General features: G+C 47.6%; 1 long non-coding RNA gene across 1 annotated transcript; it reads right to left on the bottom strand.

Moving 5' to 3' along the window:
- Window positions 1–3,809: 3,809 nt before the first annotated feature.
- LOC143998351 (uncharacterized) lies at window positions 3,810–11,834 on the bottom strand. The gene is made up of 2 exons (XR_013277872.1): window positions 11,725–11,834; window positions 3,810–4,005 (listed from the first exon to the last, which is right to left on the bottom strand). It is a non-coding gene; the product is annotated as an uncharacterized LOC143998351 (long non-coding RNA).
- Between the last annotated feature and the right edge of the window lie 8,867 nt (window positions 11,835–20,701).

A 20,701-nucleotide genomic window follows, 5' to 3' on the forward strand; every position in this document is an offset into this window, starting at 1 on the left:
GCTGTGCATGGTAGCCAATCAGCTTCTAACTTTCAGCTCGTTCAATTAGGCGCTGGCAAAAAAACTGGAAGCTGATTGGTTTCTGTGCAGAGCGGCATCCAATTTTGCAATCTCCAGCTGTAGGAAATCTACCCCTCTGTGCATTGACCTGCCTGTTGCCACACTTGATAAATAAAGGTCACTGCTGAGGTGCATGGCTGCGTTTTTTCCACAGCAAACTAAATGGCACTGCATGCAGCACACCACACTGTTGTGCGGAGACATGAATGAAGTGTCACTGTTTTCTAGTTCAAGTTCAAGTTAAAAAATAAAAAACTAAGCAGTGCAATACTCTAAACCATTGATTGCTCTACTCCCTGCCAGAGAGGAATCTGACAGCTGCCTGCATGGTAAAACACTGTGTTTCATCATGTGGGCTAGTGTAAAGGTAGCCCAATTGCTCATGCCCATGATGCTCAAGTTATAATGCATGAATGCATGTACTTTGGCATGTATTGATGTACATGCGTTTATTATGCACATTGATATGTTTTTTTCCCTTATTTCCTCAAATATCACTTCCTTTTCCTTTCTCTCTCTGCCCCCCTTCTCTCTTTCTCACCCCCCGACCCCTCTCTCTCTCCCCCTATCTGATCCCTCTCTTACACCCCCTCTCTCCGATTCCCCACTCTCTCTCTCTGACTCCTCTCTCTTACCCATCTTTTTCTCACCCACCTCTCTGACCCCTCTATCCCCCCCTCCCCTCTCTGTGACCTCTCTCTCACCCCTTTCTTTGACACCCCTATCTCTCTCACCCCCTTTCTCTGACCTCTCTCTCTCACACCCCCTCTCTCTATCTCAACCCCCCTGACCCCTCTCTCTCACCCCCTTTCTCTGACCCATCTTTCTCTCTCACCCACCTCTGACCCCTCTCTCTCCCCGTCCCCTCTCTATGACCCCTCTTTCGGACACCTCTCTCACCCCTTCTCTCTCAGCTCCCTCTATCCCTAACTCTCTCTCACCCACCCCCTCTCTCCCTCTCTCTCATGCAGGCAGGGGGAACTGAGTGAACACAGACTGATATGTGACAGCAAATCAGTGTCACAGATCCCATCTGCACCCAGCTCTGCCACTGATTACATCCACCCCAAGCACTGCCACTGATCCCCCCAAGCACTGCCACTGATCCCATTTCCCCCCTCCCAAGTGCTGATACTGAACCCCCCCCCCCCCCCCCCCCCCCAAGCACTGCCACTCATCCCATCCCATCTCTCCATTAGCACTGCCACTCATCCCATCCCCACCAGCACTGTCTTCATCATCATACCACCCCCCCCCCCCCCACCTCAGCAACCAATTCCATCAAACTTCCAGCACTGGCAGTGCTCACACCTCCACCCCCAGCACTGCTATTAATGACATCCCCCCACCCCACAACTACCACTGATCACACCGTCCCTAGCCCAAGTAACCAAAGGGTGAGCGGTGATGATGTGCAGTAACCAATCAGCACAATTGCTGCCTGATCTGCTACACTAAACTGAGTTTAGCTGCTATTTTATTGTTTCAAAGCAGGTGAAGGGCGAAATTATATGCAAGCAGGCCCCAAAGAAAATTGTTACAATTTACTAGGAATACTAATACTCCAAAGACATGCAGGTAGGTTAATTGGCTTCTGTCCAAAATTGGCCATAGTATATGAATGGGGACCTTGGATTGTGGGCTCCTTGAGGGTAGGGACTGATGTGAGTGTGCAATGTACAGGGATAGGGACAATTGTTGACACTCACTCAGGTTGAGCTGGATGGACTGGTGTCTTTATTCAACCTTAATAACTATGTAACTATGTAATAATGTGCTGATGAAATAATTTTTTACAGGTTTGGTTAATTGCAGTAAAATAATTTTTCACACAATACATTTTGTGTGTAGATTCTCAACTTATTTTAACCCTGATCTGTCTATTTGACAGATATATACTGTATGTGAAACTGAATCCATGTACCCATATATACTGTATATGTGTTGCTAGTTTTTGTCTGCAGCAAACTCAATTGGTCGCAGTGCTGGGGGTGTATGATTCAGCATGCAACAGAAACAAAACAACACCTTATGGCAGTGACAGTGCAGAATAAAGCCCACTTCCATGCTGCAACATATGACTTCGGTTGGTAGGAAGGAGTTCATTAGAACTTTGGTAATTTTGTAAATAATGCTATACAGATAACTCATAAATGAAATAATTTTTTCAGTTTTTACAACCTTTGCGAATGCTGAGACCAGACCTTGAACTGCAGGAAGCAACCTACCAGATTGGCATTGGCATTAAGGTTGAACTGGATGGACTTGTGTCTTTTTTCAACCTGACTAACTATGTAACTATGTAACTATGTTGCTAACAGAGTGCCTGATAATTACACTCAGAGTAACCTCTCCATTGACTCCAAGTTTTTATTTTGTAAAATTTAAAGCAAATAAATAAATAAATAAATAAATGCATGGAGTTCTGCAGAAATGTATAAAATACACTCCTTGATACCTATTTTATTTGCACAAAGTTACATTTATTGGCCTAGCTGTTGGTTGTTCTCTTTTCTCGTATCCAATTTTAGACTGAGAAGAACAGAACACTCCAAAAGTTTGTTGGAAAATGTAACTGTTATGAGCCGTACACACGATAGGATTTTCCAACAACAAATGTTCAATGTGAGCTTGTGCCGGAAATTCCAGCGTGTGTGTGCTCCATCGGGCATTTGCTGTCAGAATTTCCGACAACAACTGTTTAAGAGCAGGTTCTCAAATTTTCCGACAAGCAGACTCATTGTTGGAAATCCTGAGCATGTGTACACAATTCCGATGCACAAAAGTACACGCATGCTCGGAATTAAGCAGAAGAGCCACACTGGCTATTGAACATTTTTCTCAGCTCATCGTACGTGTTGTACGTCACCGCATTCTTGACGTTCGGAATTTCCGACAACATTGGTGTGACCATGTATATGCAAGACAAGTTTGAGCCAACATCTGTCGGAAAAAAATCCACGGTTTTGTTGTCGGAATGTCCGATCATGTGTACATAGCATTGCTCCCTTATACTTGTATCCCCCGACTGTTCCTTCTTTAGCTGCAAAGGCAGTGGACAGGGGTGTTTTATTTTTCCATAAATTGGTAGTTGCTTTCAGGAGGGCTTCATCTTTGTTTACACACTGTTGCTGGACATGTCTTCTCAGTGAACCCAGGCCTCAGCCTAAAGCTTGGCCTGACAGAAGATAGGCCAGGCTGATCCACCCGTTTTAAAGTGGTAGTAAAGTTACTAATAACAAATCCTGGAAACCCATCTGTTACCTCCCGGTGCTCTCCTTCCCCAATCTGAGGACTACAGTGGGAGGGGATGAGATTCCCCTTTGACGTCAATGGGGAGGAGAGGAATAGAGCGACAGGAGTTCATGTGAGCACACAGCGGCACTCTGAAATAACGTATTTTGCTGCATAATTTTTAAAACACAGATACTGCAAAGTATATCTTTCTGTAACAGAGGGGATTCCAGCATTTGTGATTAGTGATTTTTCAGTCATGGCGACGGGAGGGGGCGGGGAAGAGATGGCTCACACACAGCATCTCGAGCTGACAGGCAGGGAGGAAAAGGGAGTGGGAGAGGCTGTGTGCTGATGGGTGCACGTAAACTGACCATGGTATCATGGATCAGCAGCCATGATTTACTGTGGTCAGCACACTAAAGCAGACACAGGAACAGGCAGGATCAACCAGGTATTTTACAGCATAGACAGGGACAAATGATACCGCCCAAGAACTACACTGTATACCCTGCTTTAAAAGAACAGGATCATTTATTTTATTTCTTTTAGGGTTACAACCATGTTAAATAAACATCTGCAGTGCTAGCGAGGCATTGCTGCACAATACAGGATTATCATCTACAGGGTTTACAATGTTTGTAGTTCCCTCACACCATTTCCTCTACAGTCTGCTCTTTGATCTCCTTATCCTCAAAGATGTTTTTGGTTCTGAAAAAAAAAAAGAAAAGAAAAAAAAAAGTGAGACTGGGAATTCTATTTCAATGATATAAGGTTATTTTACACATACTCCTGCAACTCCAGATAGGGTTTCAGAAATGGATTAGATAAAAATGCCCATATAGAACTTGCCTGCTGGCCCCAGCACAATTATCCTGCTTCTTCTGGAGCAGAAGCTCTATATTGTAGTTATGTCATATGCTCACCACATGTGCTTTTCCTCAATATTGTGACTATAAAAAAAAATCTATTTAATTTGTTTTCACAGGTTTCTAGCTACTGGAAATTTCTATTCTTCAATGTATTTTTAAATTCCACCTGGGAAAGCTATAGATATTGTTGTTGACATGCAAGGCCATATGGAGAAATGTACAGAGGATTGTAATGCCAATACCAACAGGTGGGAAGAGATTGCTGACCTTTCCTGACAGAGAACCAACTTCCCGAAATGCAAAGGAGGACTGACGGAAAGTATGTTTGGACTGTGATGCCACCTTACAGTGAAAGCAAGTACTTCAATTACATAAAATATTTCTCTGTGGTACTGCTGGCAGTAGTTGATGCTGAATACGATTATGTGTGTTGGTGTGGGATCGTATAGTAGCAGCAGTGATCCAAGCATATTTTAACACTTTTTTTTAGTCAGCACTTGAAGAACAGTCAGCTCCATTCCTACAAGATAAGCCATGGTTCTGGACTACTAGTCTTTGTGGGAGATGAGGCATTCGGTATTGGTGAGCATCTATTGCGCTCCTATTTTATATATATATATATATATATATATATATATATATATAATATATATATATTGTGGCAGCACGCAGGTAAAATCACCTGGTTGTATTCAGGATGGGAAATATGTGTGTCCTAGATTCAGGCTTTATGCAGACTTTTACAATTAGAGGGGAAGAGTTAATGAGCCCAGCTGTAGTAAGTGGGCTCATTAAGACCTCTACAAAAAACCCCAGCATGCATAGGGAGATGCTCCATCCTGGAACCAGTTTTGTGTGTATAGACTGGGGAGTCTGAGATCTGCTCTGTGCGGTGAGTTAACGCCTGTGTGGCAAACCCCTACAATAGGGACAGGGACTGGGGCAGCACAAGGCTGCACCCAGTTATTAGACAGGGAGTCTACGTGTGTAGTTAGAGGTCAAGCTGACCAGGATTTATTTTCTTGTTTTATTTTGTTTGGCTGTTATATGTATCACTGCATGTAGCCTAAATAAACCGGATCTTTTGTTTTTTGCACCTACAACGCTGTCTGCTGTGCCTGACTTTGTGTTGTGAACCCATCCAGGGGGTCACACACACCCGCTACCGAGCTACTGTCTTCTTGTTCTTCTTCTTCTTCTCCAGGAGATGTTGACACGTCGCTCTCTCCGGCCGGAATGCCAGAGCCGTGCTGTGCGGCCACTTATATAGTGACAATGGGGCGGTGTCACATGGTATATGTCACATGGGTTGGTCACATGGTGACCCCGCCCCCTTACGATGTCATAGTCCCCATGTGACATCAACCCATGTGACCAACCCATGTGACATATACCATGTGACACCGCCCCATTGTCACTATATAAGTGGCCGCACAGCGCGGCTCTGGCATTCCGGCCGGAGAGAGCGACGTGTCAACATCTCCTGGAGAAGAAGAAGAAGAACAAGAAGAAGAACGGAAGGCGACCGGAAGGCGACAGCGGCGACAGAAGACCGGGCCACCGCCTCTAAAAGAGCTATAAGAAGGCGCGGTGGCCCGGCAGAAGAACGGAAGGCGGCGGCGACAGAAGACCGGGCCACCGCCTGTAAAAGAGCTATAAGAAGGCGCGGTGGCCCGGCAGAAGAACCGAAGAGGGGGACAAGACCCCCGAAGTCGGGAGAAGAGGCCGGCGGCGGGGAGGAAGAAAGCTGGACTCCTCCGCTAGCAAAAGAGCTACAAGAAGATAGCGGAGGAGTCCGGCGAGAAGACCCCCGAAGACGGAAGACCCCCGGAGCTGTGCAATAAAATATTTTATCTCGTGTGTTGTGTTTTTTTTTTGGGTACTTTTATTTTACAGGTGAATGGGTAGGGGTACATTGTACCCCATACTCATTCACATAGGGTGGGGGGGCCGGTATCCGGGGGCCCCCTTATTAAAGGGGGCTCCCGGATTCCGATAAGCCCCCCGCCCGCAGACCCCGACAACCAACGGCCAGGGTTGTCGGGAAGAGGCCCTTGTCCTCATCAACATGGGGACAAGGTGCTTTGGGGTGGGGGGGCCGCGCGGCCCCCCCTTCCCCAAGGCACCCCGCATGTTGAGGGCACGTGGCCTGGTACGGCTCGGGAGGGGGGGCGCGCTCGCTCGCCCCCCTTTCCTGGCCGGCCGGGTAGCGTGCTCGGACAAGGGTCTGTTGTGGACTTTGGGGGGACCCCCACGCTGATTTTTTTCGGCGTTGGGGTTCCCCTTTAAGTCCATACCAGGCGGCGGGGCCCGCGACGTCTCCTTCGCGGGCCCCGCCTACCTGGAGACGCGCTCGAAATGAGCAGACTTTCCTCCGAGCGGGAACAGTTTGCTCATTTCGAAAGTGGCCTACACACGGGCGGACTGTCCGCTCAAACCAAGTTTCAGCGGACAGTTTTTCGGAATTTCCGAAAAACTTTGTTCGTCAAACTGTCCGCTGAAACTGTCCGCTGAAGCCCCACACACGAGCGGACTGTCCGCTGAAACACTGTTCAGCGGACAAAGTTGAGCGAACAGTCCGCCCGTGTGTACGCGGCCTAAGGAGCAATGGGCTGGACTGGTGGCCCCTCTGTTAACTGGGGAATCGCAGAAAGCTTATTATGACCTAGAGCCTGACCAAGCAAAAGACTATGTGGTGCTAAAAGCAGAAATATTGGCACGGCTGGGTGTCACCCTGGCAGTCCGGGCTCAGCGTGTGCATAACTGGACTTTTCAGGTTGGAAAACCTCCCAGGTCTCAAATGTATGATCTCATTTACCTGAGCAGGAAGTGGCTGCAGCCAGAGATTTTGACCGCACCAAACATTGTGGAACGTGTGGTTATGGATCGTTTCCTGAGAGCTCTTCCTACTGCCATCCAAAAATGGGTAAGCCATGGAGACCCAGAAAATGCAGATAAACTTGTGGATCTGGTTGAGAGGTACTTGGCTACAGAGAACTTGACCACCTCTTCCAGGGACTCACGGACTTTCCTCCCTAAGACCAGATCATCCCCAGTGGCGGGTAAGATGACTCCAAGGGGTGAGGGTGGAGAGAGTGAGAGGGTGGGAGTTCTACCTAAGGTCTGGCGGGAGCAGCCCAGGAAGCCCATGCTGCAAGAGGCAGCGAAAAAATTATTTGCTACCGCTGCCGGCAAGAGGGACATATTGCAGCCAATTGCCCAGTTGTGGATGAGCCTATGCAATGTGACTTTATAAGGGAGAGACGTCAGTCGCTGTTTGCGACAGTTGCATGCACTGCCATTCGGGGACCTGAGAAACATTTATGTAAAATGTGTATTAATGGTAGACATGTTGATGTGTTGCTAGATTCAGGTAGCCTGGTAACATTGATAAAAGCTGAATTAGTTACTACAGAGGTCTCTGGGAAGAACCGGGTGGCTGTTATTTGTGTGCATGGGGACACCCGAGAGTATCCTGTAACTTCAGTGTTTTTTGAAACCCCCAAAGGTAACCTCTCTCATCAGGTGGGGTTAGTGTCTCAGTTACCACATGATGCTATTGTGGGAAGGGATTTTCCAAAATTCTGGGAACTCTGGGATTGTCCTGAGGCCCCCATTGGTGCCCCTATAAACCAGGAAGATGACCAGAATTCCTCTGGGAGTGGTGAGGACTCTCCTGAATTTGCCTTGTTGGTATTGGCGGGGGAAACTCGAGAAACTGGGGAGGAGCCAACATCCTCAGATGAAAACATGCCGTCTGTGGAGTTTTCGGATCTTGAGGTTCACAGGGAAAATTTTGCCACAGAACAGTTAAAAGACCCCACCCTAATAAAGGCACGGGAAAATGTGGTGAAAATAGATGGCGAGTTAGTGAACCCAGATAAGACTTGCCCTTATCCTTACTTCACTATGGAAAGGGACCTGCTATATCGAGTGGCTCAAAGGGCAGAAGAAACCATTGAGCAACTTGTAGTGCCCAAACCTTACAGGAAGTTGGTGTTAGAATTGGCTCATGGACACATTCTGGGAGGTCATCTGGGGACAGAGAAAACCAGAGAGAGGGTATTGCAGAGATTCTATTGGCCTGGGGTCATGAAGGAAATAGAAAAGTATTGTTCCTCCTGCCCTGTGTGTCAGAAGTCGGCACCTATGCCACATTTCCGTAACCCACTGGTACCTCTTCCTATCATTGAGGTCCCCTTTGAGAGGATCGCAATGGATTTGGTAGGTCCGATAATGAAGTCTGCTAGGGGGCATCAGTACATTTTGGTTATATTGGACTATGCCACCCGTTATCCGGAAGCAATTCCTCTCCGAAATACCTCGGCCAAAACCATAGCCAAAGAGCTATCCCTTGTTTTTAGCCGCGTGGGTATTTGTAAGGAACTGCTTACGGACCAAGGTACACCCTTTATGTCCCGGGTTATGAAAGAATTATGCAAGTTGTACAAAGTGAAGCAATTGCGTACATCTGTGTATCACCCCCAAACAGATGGGTTGGTTGAAAGATTCAACAAAACCCTAAAACAAATGTTAAAGAAGGTGGTGGATAGAGATGGAAAGAATTGGGATTGTCTAATACCCTATCTGATGTTTGCCATTAGGGAGGTACCCCAATCCTCTACGGGTTTCTCACCCTTCGAGTTGCTCTATGGGAGACACCCAAGAGGGCTGCTGGATATCGCCAAGGAAACTTGGGAAAATGAGAGTTCTCCTCACAGGAGTGTGATTGAGCATGTCGCCCTGATGCAAGATAGAATTGCACAGGTAATGCCAATTGTAAAGGAACATTTAACCCAAGCGCAGTTAGCACAGCAGAGAGTGTACAACCGTGGGGCCAAGACACGTACTTTTTCTCCGGGGGATAGGGTCTTGGTGCTAGTCCCTACGGTTGAAAGCAAATTTCTGGCCAAATGGCAAGGTCCATATGAAGTAATTGAAAAAATTAGTGAGGTGAACTACAGGGTTAGACAGCCAGGAAGGCGAAAGCCGGAGCAGATCTATCACGTCAATCTGCTGAAAGCCTGGAGGGATAGGGAATCCCTAGTCGCAGAGACTTTGTCACAAGTACAGCCTGATTGCTTAGTTCCTGAGGTTTTAATAGCAGACACCTTATCGAAACCCCAACAACAGGAGGTTAAAGAGTTTGTACTTCGTAACAAAGAGATTTTCTCTGAGCTTCCGGGACAAACATCTGGCGTAGAGCATGACATTATCACCCCGCCAGGAGAAAGGGTAAAACTAAAACCTTATAGAATACCAGAGGCCCGACGGGAGGCAATACGTGGGGAGGTTCAAAGGATGCTGGAATTGGGTGTGATAGAGGAGTCCCAGAGTGACTGGTCCAGTCCTATTGTACTAGTGCCCAAACCTGATGGGAGCTGGCGGTTTTGTAACGATTTTAGACAATTAAATAAAGTTACAAAATTTGACACCTACCCCATGCCACGTATAGATGAGTTGGTTGACCGGCTGGGAACAGCCCGATATATGACAACTCTTGATCTCACCAAAGGGTATTGGCAAATTCCTCTGGCCGAGTCGGCCAAGGAGAAAACTGCGTTTGTAACCCCAGATGGGGCATTCCAATATAAGAGAATGCCGTTTGGGTTACAGAATGCACCGGCAACATTCCAGCGGAAAATGGATACGATTCTGAGGCCCCATCATAAATATGCTGCAGCTTACCTGGATGATGTGATTATCCATAGCACAGACTGGGTCTCACATTTGCCAAAAGTACAAGCAGTCCTAGACTCTATCCGGGAAGCTGGGTTTACGGCCAATCCAAAGAAGTGTACCATTGGACAGGAGGAGGCCAAATATCTTGGGTACACTATTGGGAGGGGGGTGATAAAACCCCAAGTCAATAAAGTCGAGGCCATACAGAGTTGGCCACGTCCCAACAGCAAGAAACAGGTACGAGCCTTTCTGGGAATCGCTGGCTATTATCGACGATTCATTCCCCATTTTGCTTCTCAGGCTGTGCCCCTCACCAACCTGACAAAAGGGAAAGAGTCGGTTATGGTTAAATGGTCCCCAGAGGCTGAAGAAGCATTTCAGTCCTTAAAAACAGCCTTATGTAGCCAGCCAGTGTTGTACTCACCAGACTTCTCTAAGGACTTTGTTGTACAAACTGATGCATCAGACGTTGGGTTAGGAGCAGTGTTATCCCAGGTCTGGAACGGGGAAGAGCACCCAGTCATTTACCTCAGCAGGAAGTTAAAGTCCCATGAGGTAAATTACTCCACGATTGAGAAGGAATGTTTAGCAGTGAAGTGGGCTCTAGATTCCCTTCGGTACTATCTGATAGGTAGGCACTTTGACCTGGTGACTGATCACGCTCCTTTAAAGTGGATGGCTCAAAACAAGGAGACCAATAGAAGGGTAAATAGGTGGTTCCTGGCCCTACAGGAATTTAACTTTACAGTTAAGCATCGCCCTGGTGTTAAAATGGGGAATGTGGATGCTTTGTCTCGGATACATGCGTGTCTGGCTGCTTGTGTTACAACCCCAAGGTTGAAACAAGAGGGGGGGGTATGTGGCAGCACGCAGGTAAAATCACCTGGTTGTATTCAGGATGGGAAATATGTGTGTCCTAGATTCAGGCTTTATGCAGACTTTTACAATTAGAGGGGAAGAGTTAATGAGCCCAGCTGTAGTAAGTGGGCTCATTAAGACCTCTACAAAAAACCCCAGCATGCATAGGGAGATGCTCCATCCTGGAACCAGTTTTGTGTGTATAGACTGGGGAGTCTGAGATCTGCTCTGTGCGGTGAGTTAACGCCTGTGTGGCAAACCCCTACAATAGGGACAGGGACTGGGGCAGCACAAGGCTGCACCCAGTTATTAGACAGGGAGTCTACGTGTGTAGTTAGAGGTCAAGCTGACCAGGATTTATTTTCTTGTTTTATTTTGTTTGGCTGTTATATGTATCACTGCATGTAGCCTAAATAAACCGGATCTTTTGTTTTTTGCACCTACAACGCTGTCTGCTGTGCCTGACTTTGTGTTGTGAACCCATCCAGGGGGTCACACACACCCGCTACCGAGCGAACCCCCTCACAATATGTATATATATATATATATATATATATATATATATACACACATACACACACACACACACACACACACGTGGAAAACACGATGATTGATAGATAAGATAGGTAAGTGCAGAAGAAACATGGACCAATAAAGGTTGTTTAAAAAAACTTTGATTTCGATTACTTTTTTTTTAACTTCAGACAGAGTGTGCATGTTCCTCAAACAGACGTTAGGGGGAAGCAAAACACCAGGAAGAGGAGGAGGTGTAAATCTAAGAAAGATAATTCAAACCTTTTTAAAACAGTTTAAAAGACATGCAATCACTGTCATTATATTACACATTCAAATAGAAAACCTTATTTTAAACCAAGTGTTTAATATTAGATTAATGCAGACTAATAAACAAGGTCTTCTTATTAGATTAGGGCCCCTCCCCCTGTAAAATACTCTATAATTAAGTTAAGGGAAGAGATGTATCTATAAGGAGAAAAAAGTTGAATTAGTACCTTACCTCCTATCTTATGCTGGTTATACACAATCTGAAAAATTAGCCGAACCTATTTTTGAAAAAAACGAACATTCGGTCATGAGCGCAAACGATTGTGCCATCGTGTAATGACCTGAAAAATCAATCAGTGGACATAAATTAATGCATTTTTTGTTTGTTTTTTTTACACATACATAGTGCAGACAGTTTGGACCAGAAACACATTAACCTTTTTATTTATCATTTGTTTGGCAGAAAATTTCCAAACTTGTCCTTTGTTTTTTTGGCTCAAAAACATCCCAACGATTATCGATTTTGTGCCCATTAACTGGCCGAAAAACGAACAAACTATCTAAATGACTGCATTTCGACCGATTTTTCGTATAGTGTATGGCCGGCATTACACATCAGAAAGCCTAATATCAGTATCCTTCTGCCAAGATTCCCGGTGCGCGATGAGTACCCCGAATATTGCAAAAAAGACTCCCTGGCCCAATACAAGAGCATCGTCATGCAAGATTTGGGATCCTAATTGTTCCCAGGATCTCACTGAAAACTTTTTTTTTCCTTTAAAAGGACATTTTTGACCTTGTAAACTATGACTATTTTAACAAAGCAGGGGGGCCTTGATTTAATAAGCAGACCTTGCAATGTCCTCTTTCACTTATTTTTTTTTATTGCAGTGTGAATGCTCAGTTTGCACTTCCAAGTATCTATGTAATGTGCACACAATACGTGAGTCATCTCAGTATAGCACGGCTGGGAAAACACACTCATCATCATTACATGCCTCACATATTTTTCAAAACCAGCAACATAACTCACATGTGTTACTCAGAGAAAGCAAACTGCATTCATAGATCCTGATTGTGTCATGTATCCTTATAGAGATGTGATATCCCATCAAATATATCCTCAGGGAAATCAATGCGCATCTTATTGTGTTTTTGGAATACACAATAGACAGTGAAAGGATAGGATCAAATAAATATTGATCAGGAAACAGTTTCAAAGTAGAAAATAAATTACTTGAGGAAAACAAGTAAATAATATACAGGACTGCATATATTATGGAGAGTTATGTTTTCCTTTAGATTTATGCTGACCTCAGATTCTATCCTTTTGGCATGTGATCTATACAGTCTAATTAAAATACCCCTACACTCATATTATGCTACCCACACCATCAGGCTTTTTTTCCATCTTCTCCCACATGATCTTTCTCTTTGACTGAAGCTACATTTGATGGCCCTTTACAAGTGCTAAAGAGATCTCTCCCTTTCCTATGGAAAAAAGGGAATGAGCTTCCATGACTGGCAGATATTTCCAACACCAACGACAACCTCGGGGCAAAGAATTATTTAGACCTGCGGCACCACATGTAAATATTAGTTTGCCATTGAGCATAAGAGCCCTTTCACACTGACAGCACGGGGACGTCGGCAGCGATTTACCCTTGTTTTAAATGCGCTTTTCGGCCGAAAGCGGGCCGATTTTAACTCCCGCTAGCGTCCAAATAAAGGGTTAAAAGCCCCCGCAAAGGGCCACTGCTGAGGCACTTTAGTGGCACTGCCCATTGATTTCAATGGGCAAGGGTGTTTTAGGAGCGGTGTACACTTTTTTGACGTCCTGCCAATGCAGCGGGGCTTTCAGATGAGGCACTGGGATTGCAGATGAGGCATTTTTCAGGCGCTATTTTTAGCTCTAAAGTGCCTGAATAACACCTCCAGTGTGAAAGGGGTCTAAGTAACAGGTAACATCAAGGCCTTGATGATTTAGGAGGGTACCATACATATTATTAAGACTCATTCAAACCCCTGGTACTGCCAGAAAATACTTTTTTGGGGGGGCAATTTATCAGGGCAATGGCTGGTGTTGGTGCTTCAATCATCACGGCACCATGGTTGTTATGGTGTAAGGATGATTGAAACACATTATTTCTATTATTACATTGTTATATAAAATTAAATAGTTCAACTCACCATAATGCAGAATCAGTGGGAGCCCCGAGTGTGTCACTTGCCACTGTCGCCTGCCACCAGATGAAGATTGTCACTTGTCACATGTAGCAGATTGTCACTTGCCACGTCACCTGTCACAAGTTGCGGATTGTCACTTGCTACAATTTGCGGATTGTCCACTTTCCACGTCACCTGCCACAAGTTGCGGATTGTCACTTGCCATGTCACCTGCCACACTGTCACGTACCTGGTATAGGAGCCCAGAATGCAGGGAGCGGCTTCTCGTAAGCTTCTGGCTCGAGAACCCCTGAAAGTGGGGACAGGGACTCAAGAGTTCAGAGGGCACAAGTACCAAGCAGGTGTAGGACTGGTCCGGACCTCTGGAGAAGTGGAAGTAACACAGAAGCACAGGATCAGCAGGCCGCAGATGATGCAAGGGAACTTGGCAGGGACACTGGAGCGGTAGGCAATGAGGAGGTGTCCTGTAGTGCTGAAGAAGCCGGTGGCCGGAAGCACTCAGTATGCAGGCTGGAACAGTAGGTAGCAGAAGGGACTCAACAGTCAAGCAGGAACAGCGGATAGCAAGGGGTAGTCGAGAGTACAAGCTGGGTTGGTAACAGGCGGGCAGCAACAGTTCCAAGGAAGAGGCAAAAGCGTAGTCAGACAAGCCGAGGGTCAGAGGCAGGCAGCAAACAGACGTCATCAGGAACAGGCCGGGTAACAGGGGTCAAGGTAAACAGAGTAGCAGATAGCAGGATCACCGGACATGCTGTAGACTGGACAGCAGGGAGGCACACAGTGACAGATTCCCTTAAGTAGCCTTCTGGGTGCCAAAAACGGTCGCACAGCACGTCTGCGCGCACCCGCGTGTAACAGTGCGCCCGTTCGTGACCTTGCGCACCCGTTCGTGTCATCGCGCACCCGCGTGCGCCCGTTCGTGTCATCGCGCACCCGCGTGCGCCTGTTCGTACCAACGCACACCCGCGTGCGCCCATTCGCACCAACGCGTGCCCTTGGATACCGGTTAGTTCTTAACATGTGAATTCTGGGGGCAGACCTCCCATGTACCACTGGATCAACGGGACGACCATGACATTGCCCCCCTCCAAGGGGCAGCCTCCAACTGTGCCATCTTACCCGGATGGGACTTCTCAAAGGCAACAATCAATCTCCTGGCATGGATATTAGATTCCAGCTCCCAGGAATTTTCCTCAGGCCCATACCCCTTCCACTTCACCAGAAATTTAATCTGATTACGTCTCCTCCTGCAATCCAAAATGGATTCAACCTCATATTCGATTTCTTCATCGACGATCACAGGTTCAGGGGGGACCGACCTTCCGTTTGGCAAAGGAATCTGGAACTGCAGGTTTGAGTAGGGCCACATGAAAAACCGGATGAATCCGAAATTATTCTGGTAATTTCAGCTCATACGCCACGCTATTCACCTTCCTTACAACCGGAAAGGGACCCACAAACTTTGGACCCAGTTTCTTGGACGGGCAAGCCAGTTTCAAGTTCAAGGTGGATAACCAAACCTGATCCCCGACCTTGAGATCAAGTTCCCCCCTTCTTTTTCTATCAAACACCTCCTTAATGTAGTTCTGAGTCCTTGTCATGGTCTCCTGCAGAAGCCTATTGTTTGCCGTGAAGAAGTTAAGGTTTTCTTGGACAGCTGGTACCGGACATTCAGGGAGGTTGTTGGATAGGAACAGGGGATGGAAACCGTAATTTGCAAAAAACGGGGATTGCTTCGTGGCAGAATGAACAGAATTGTTGTATGCAAATTCGGCAAGGGGTAGAAGAGGAGCCCAGTCATCTTGAGAGAACAAGGAAAAGCAGCGCAAATACTGTTCCAGCGTCTGATTCGTTCTTTCAGTTTGGCCATTGGTTTGGGGGTGATAGGCAGAGGAGAAGCAGAGATCTATCTTCAGAGTCCCACAAAATGCCCTCCAGAACTTGGAAGTGAATTGCACTCCCCTATCTGACGTGATATTTGCGGGGATGCCATGGAGTCTCACTATTTCCCTGATGAACGTCTTGGTCGTCTCCGCGGCAGAGGTAGTGCCCTTCATTGGCAGAAAGTGGGCCATTTTAGATAGTCTGTCCACCACCACAAAGATTGTAGAATAATTCTCCGAAGGTGGCAGCTCGACAATGAAGTCCATGGAGATCATCCTCCATGGTCTCTCCGGGACGGGTAACGGCTTCAACAGACCCCATGCTTTAGACTTGCTGCCCTTGTTCTGGATGCAGGTGACACATGCCTCCACATACTCCTTACAATCCTTCAACTGTGGCCACCAGAACGTACGTTGAAGCAGTTCAGAGGTCTTACATACCCCAAAATGGCCAGCCAGCAAGTGGTCATGACAGGAACTAAGGACCGAAACTTGCACTTCCTGGGGGACATAAATCTTATCCTTATACCATAGGAGGTCATCCCTGGCCAGTAGAGGGGTATCAGGTGGGAAAACAGCACTAGTGGAAGCTTGCTTGATTTTAGACAGTAAGTCCCCTTGGAGCAGGAGGAAGTTTCCTGAGGACAGGATGGTTTCTGGGGACAAAGGAGCTTCAGGTTCGCTGTACATACGTGACAAGGCATCAGGCTTGGTGTTCTTGGACCCGGGGCGATAGGTGATATGGAACGAGAATCTGGTGAAGAAAAGTGCCCACCTGGCCTGTCATGGTCTCAGTCTCTTAGCAGTCTTCAAGTACTCCAGATTCTTATGATCAGTATACACAAGGATCGGGTGGGTTGCTCCTTCCAGAATATAGCGCCATTGTTCGAGTGCCGCCTTAATTGCCAGTAGTTCACGATCACCAACGTCGTAGTTCCTCTCCGCCTCAGATAATTTACGAGAAAAGAACGCGACTGGGTGCAGAAGGGATTTAGACCCTTGTCTCTGAGAAAGTACTGCCCCAACAGCTATCTCTGAGGCATCCACTTCTAAGATATATGGCAGGGTCGAGTCGGGGTGCTTTAGGATTGAAGCTGAGATAAACAAGTCCTTCAGGGTTGTAAAGGCCTCTTGAGCTTCAGGAGTCCATTGGAACTTTAGGCCCTGCTTGGTCAGTCCTGTGATGGGGGAAATGATGGTGGAAAACCCCCTTATGAACTTCCTATAAAAGTTTGCGAAGCCCACAAACCGTTGGATCCCTTTCCTGTCAATAGGAGCGGGCCAGTCCCGGATGGCAGAAACCTTCTTGGGGTCCATCTTAATGCCTTCCACTGATATGATCAGACCAAGGAACTGGATACTTCGTTGCTCGAAGACACACTTTTCTGGCTTGGCGTATAGACCATGAAGTCGGAGTCGTGATAAAACGTTTCTAACGTGTTCCCGATGTTCAGCTAGGGAGGAGGAAAAGATCAGAATATCATCCAGATAGATAATTACAAATAGATCAAGGTAGTCTCTGAAAAGGTCATTCACAAAGTGCTGGAACGTGGCAGGGGCATTGCACAGACCAAAAGGCATAACCAAATATTCAAAGTGCCCGAAACGTGTGCGGAAGGTGGTCTTCCACTCATCTCCACTCCGAATGCGAACGAGATTGTAGGCACCCCGAAGATCCAACTTGGAGAACACTACCGCTGATCCCAGTCTTTGGAACAATTCGGGCACTAAAGGCAAAGGATATCGATTCTTGATGGTGACCTTATTAAGTGCCCGATAATCAACACAAGGACGTAGGGAGTGGTCTTTCTTCTCTACGAAGAAGATTCCTGCACCCGCCGGGGAGGTGGAAGGTCGGATGAATCCCTTCTCCAGGTTGTTATCCAGGTAAGACCTCAAGGTCCCCAATTCCGTTTCTGATAGTGGAAAAATTCTTCCAAAAGGAATCTCCGCTCCGGGAAGCAGTTCTATCGGGCAGTCGAACAGCCTATGTGGAGGTAGGTTTTCTGCACCCTTCTTACTAAAAACATCCAGGAAGCTGTGGTAAACTTCGGGTACAGCTTGACGGATCTCAGTGTCTACTTCCAAGCAAAGTAGAGAAGAAGGGGCTTCGTTGACTCTCGGTGGACAATGCTGAAGGCAGTAAGGTGAGAGAAATTCAATTTTCACAGAAATGCAATTGATTCATGGATTGAGAGCTCTCAGCCAGGGCATGCCTAGTATGATGGGAAATAGAGGAGACTTGATGAAATCTAAGCATAGTAACTCCTGGTGAGTCCCGGCAATGCTGGTAAGCAGAGGTAAAGTCTCCTGGGTCACCGGTCCATATTTAAGGGTAGAGCCATCAGCCAGATACACAGAAAGTCCTTTTGCCCTAGGCCGAAGAGGAATGTCATATTTTAAGGCGAAGGACAAGTCCATGAAGCCACTACAAGCCCCTGAGTCAATTATTGCGCTGGTTCGGATATTCCCTCCTGGGAGCTGTAAGAGAATAGGAACAGCCAGATGAGTAACACTGTTCGGCAAAACGGGAGAAAGAGCGGGAGAGATGGAAAAGCACTTACGAAGTTTAGCAGGGCAAGTGCGTACATAATGTCCTGGTTCTCCACAGTACAGGCAAAGGTTACCTGCCCGACGGCGTTGGCGCTCTTCAGGTGTCAAAGAAGGTCGAAGCAAACCCAACTGCATGGGTTCTGGAGTGTCCAGGGCGGCCGTAGCAGGAGCAGAAGAGGCTGAATGGGAGGAACTAGGCACTCGTGGTAACATCCAAATGGGACGAGAGGTTGCAGAAGAACGTTCCAGGCCACGCTCTCTTAGGCGTCTGTCAATCTGAATGGATCGGTCTATAAGGGCTTCCAGAGTCTCAGAGGTGCCCACTCGGGCCAGTTCATCTTTCAAAGGCTCTGAAAGACCCATACGGAACTGGTATCGTAAGGCAGCATTATTCCAGTCTGTGCCGGAACTCCAACGTCTGAATTCCGACACGTAGTCCTCCACGGGTCTGCGGCCTTGCTGCAGCACGTGCAAGGCTGCCTCTGCGGTGGCGGTTAGCTGTGGATCCTCATACAACCGCGACATAGCCTAAAAGAAAGTATTCAAGGTATCCAGAGAGGGATCTTTCCGTTCCAGGAGACGATGAGCCCAGGCCTGGGGTTCATCTGCCAGCAGAGAAATGACAAACCCCACCTTGGTAGCCTCAAGAGAAAAGGTCCTTGGTTGCAGGGCAAAGAAAAGTTCACAGGAATTGCGGAATGCCCTGAATTTACCCCGGTTGCCAGAGAATCTTTCAGTTAGGTGTAGGAACTCTGGGTTCTGGCGGCAACATCACCACCGAAGGCACAGCAGAAGTCCCGGAAACAGCTGGCGTAGATGCAGATAGGGCTTGGACACGTTCCTCCAGCCGGCCATAGCCTTCCTGCAGACTCTTCACCGCCTGAGTAAGTCCAGCTAGGTGGCGGCAGAGCTCGTCCATAGGAGAGGCGTACCTGGTATAGGAGCCCAGAATGCAGGGAGCGGCCTCTCATAAGCCTCTGGCTCGAGAACCCCTGAAAGTGGGGACAGGGACTCAAGAGTTCAGAGGGCACAAGTGCCAAGCAGGTGTAGGACTGGTCCGGACCTCCGGAGAAGCGTAAGTAACACAGATGATGCACGGGAACTTGGCAGGGACACTGCAGCGGTAGGCAACGAGGAGGTGTCCTGTAGTGCTGAAGAAGCCGGTGGCCGGAAGCACTCAGTAGGCAGGCTGGAACAGTAGGTAGCAGAAGGGACTCAACAGTCAAGCAGGAACAGCGGATAGCAAGGGGTAGTCGAGATTACAAGCCGGGTTGGTAACAGGCGGGCAGCAACAGTTCCAAGGAAGAGGCAAAAGCGTAGTCAGACAAGCCGAGGGTCGGAGGCAGGCAGCAGACGTCGTCGGGAACAGGCCGGGTAACAGGGGTCAAGGTGAACGGAGTAGCAGATAGCAGGATCACCGGACACGCTGTAGACTGGATAGCAGGGAGGCACAGTGACAGATTCCCTTAAGTAGCCTTCTGGGCGCCAAAAACGGTTCGTAACATCGCGCACCCGCGTGCGCCCATTCATGTCATCGCGCACCCGCGTGCGCCCGTTCGTACCAACGCGCACCCGCGTGCGCCCGTTCGCACCAACGCATGCCCTTGGATACCGGTTAGTTTTTAACATGGGAATTCTGCGGGCAGACCTCCCATGTACCACTGGATTAACGGGACGACCATGACACACACATTGCGGATTGTCCACTTGCTAGTCACCTGCCACACATTGTGGATTGTCCACTTGCCACAAGTTGCGGATTGTCACTTGCCACATCACCTGCCACCCATTGCGGATTGTCCACTTGCCACAAGTTGAGCTTTGTCACTTGCCACATCACCTGCCACACATTGCGGATTGTCCACTTGCCACGTCACCTGCCACAAGATGCGCATTGTCACAAGTTGCGGATTGTCCACTTGCCACGTCACCTGCCACACATTGCAGATATTCCACTTGCCACTCATTGTGGATTGTCCACTCGCCACATCACCTGCCACAAGTTGCAGATTGTCACTTTTCTGCTAAGGTGGGGAATGGGGATTGTCCCTTCCTGTGTCCCAGTCTGAGTCAGGCAGCAGAGAGATATGTAATCTCTCTGCTGCCTGCACAATGTGTGAGGGCAGATCTGCTGAGATGCAGGGCGGGCGCCAGGTAGTGAGGGATGATGTCATCTCTCCGCTCCACCACCCACTGATTGGCCAGTCCACCCACGAGCCTCCCAGCTGGCAGCTTCCTGTCTGTTCTCTCACCCACCCACCGAGCCGCCCAGCTGCCCGCTCACTTGCACGCTGACTTACTGGGCCCCACTCGGCTGCAGGCCCCATAGATCCAACGTGGGTCACTATGGTGGTAGTTCCGCCACTGGATTAAGCACAAGATGAATGTGTAAAATGCATCTACGTGACTCTATGTTAGTGTCTTTGGTGTTGCCATGGTGAGCAATAAAAAGGCAATCAGTACCTCTGGATGTGCAGCCATTTCTTTTTTTCTTCTACTTTTTCATACAAGTACATGGTACAGCAGCCACATATCAGGAATATGAAATGTTGGGTTTACATATTCTTAAAGTTTGTGGTAAATCTT

Source organism: Lithobates pipiens, unplaced genomic scaffold (genome assembly GCF_037356315.1).
Source record: "Lithobates pipiens isolate NorthernLeopardFrog02 unplaced genomic scaffold, aLitPip1_a1.2 Scaffold_19, whole genome shotgun sequence".
Taxonomy (NCBI): Eukaryota; Metazoa; Chordata; class Amphibia; order Anura; family Ranidae; genus Lithobates; species Lithobates pipiens.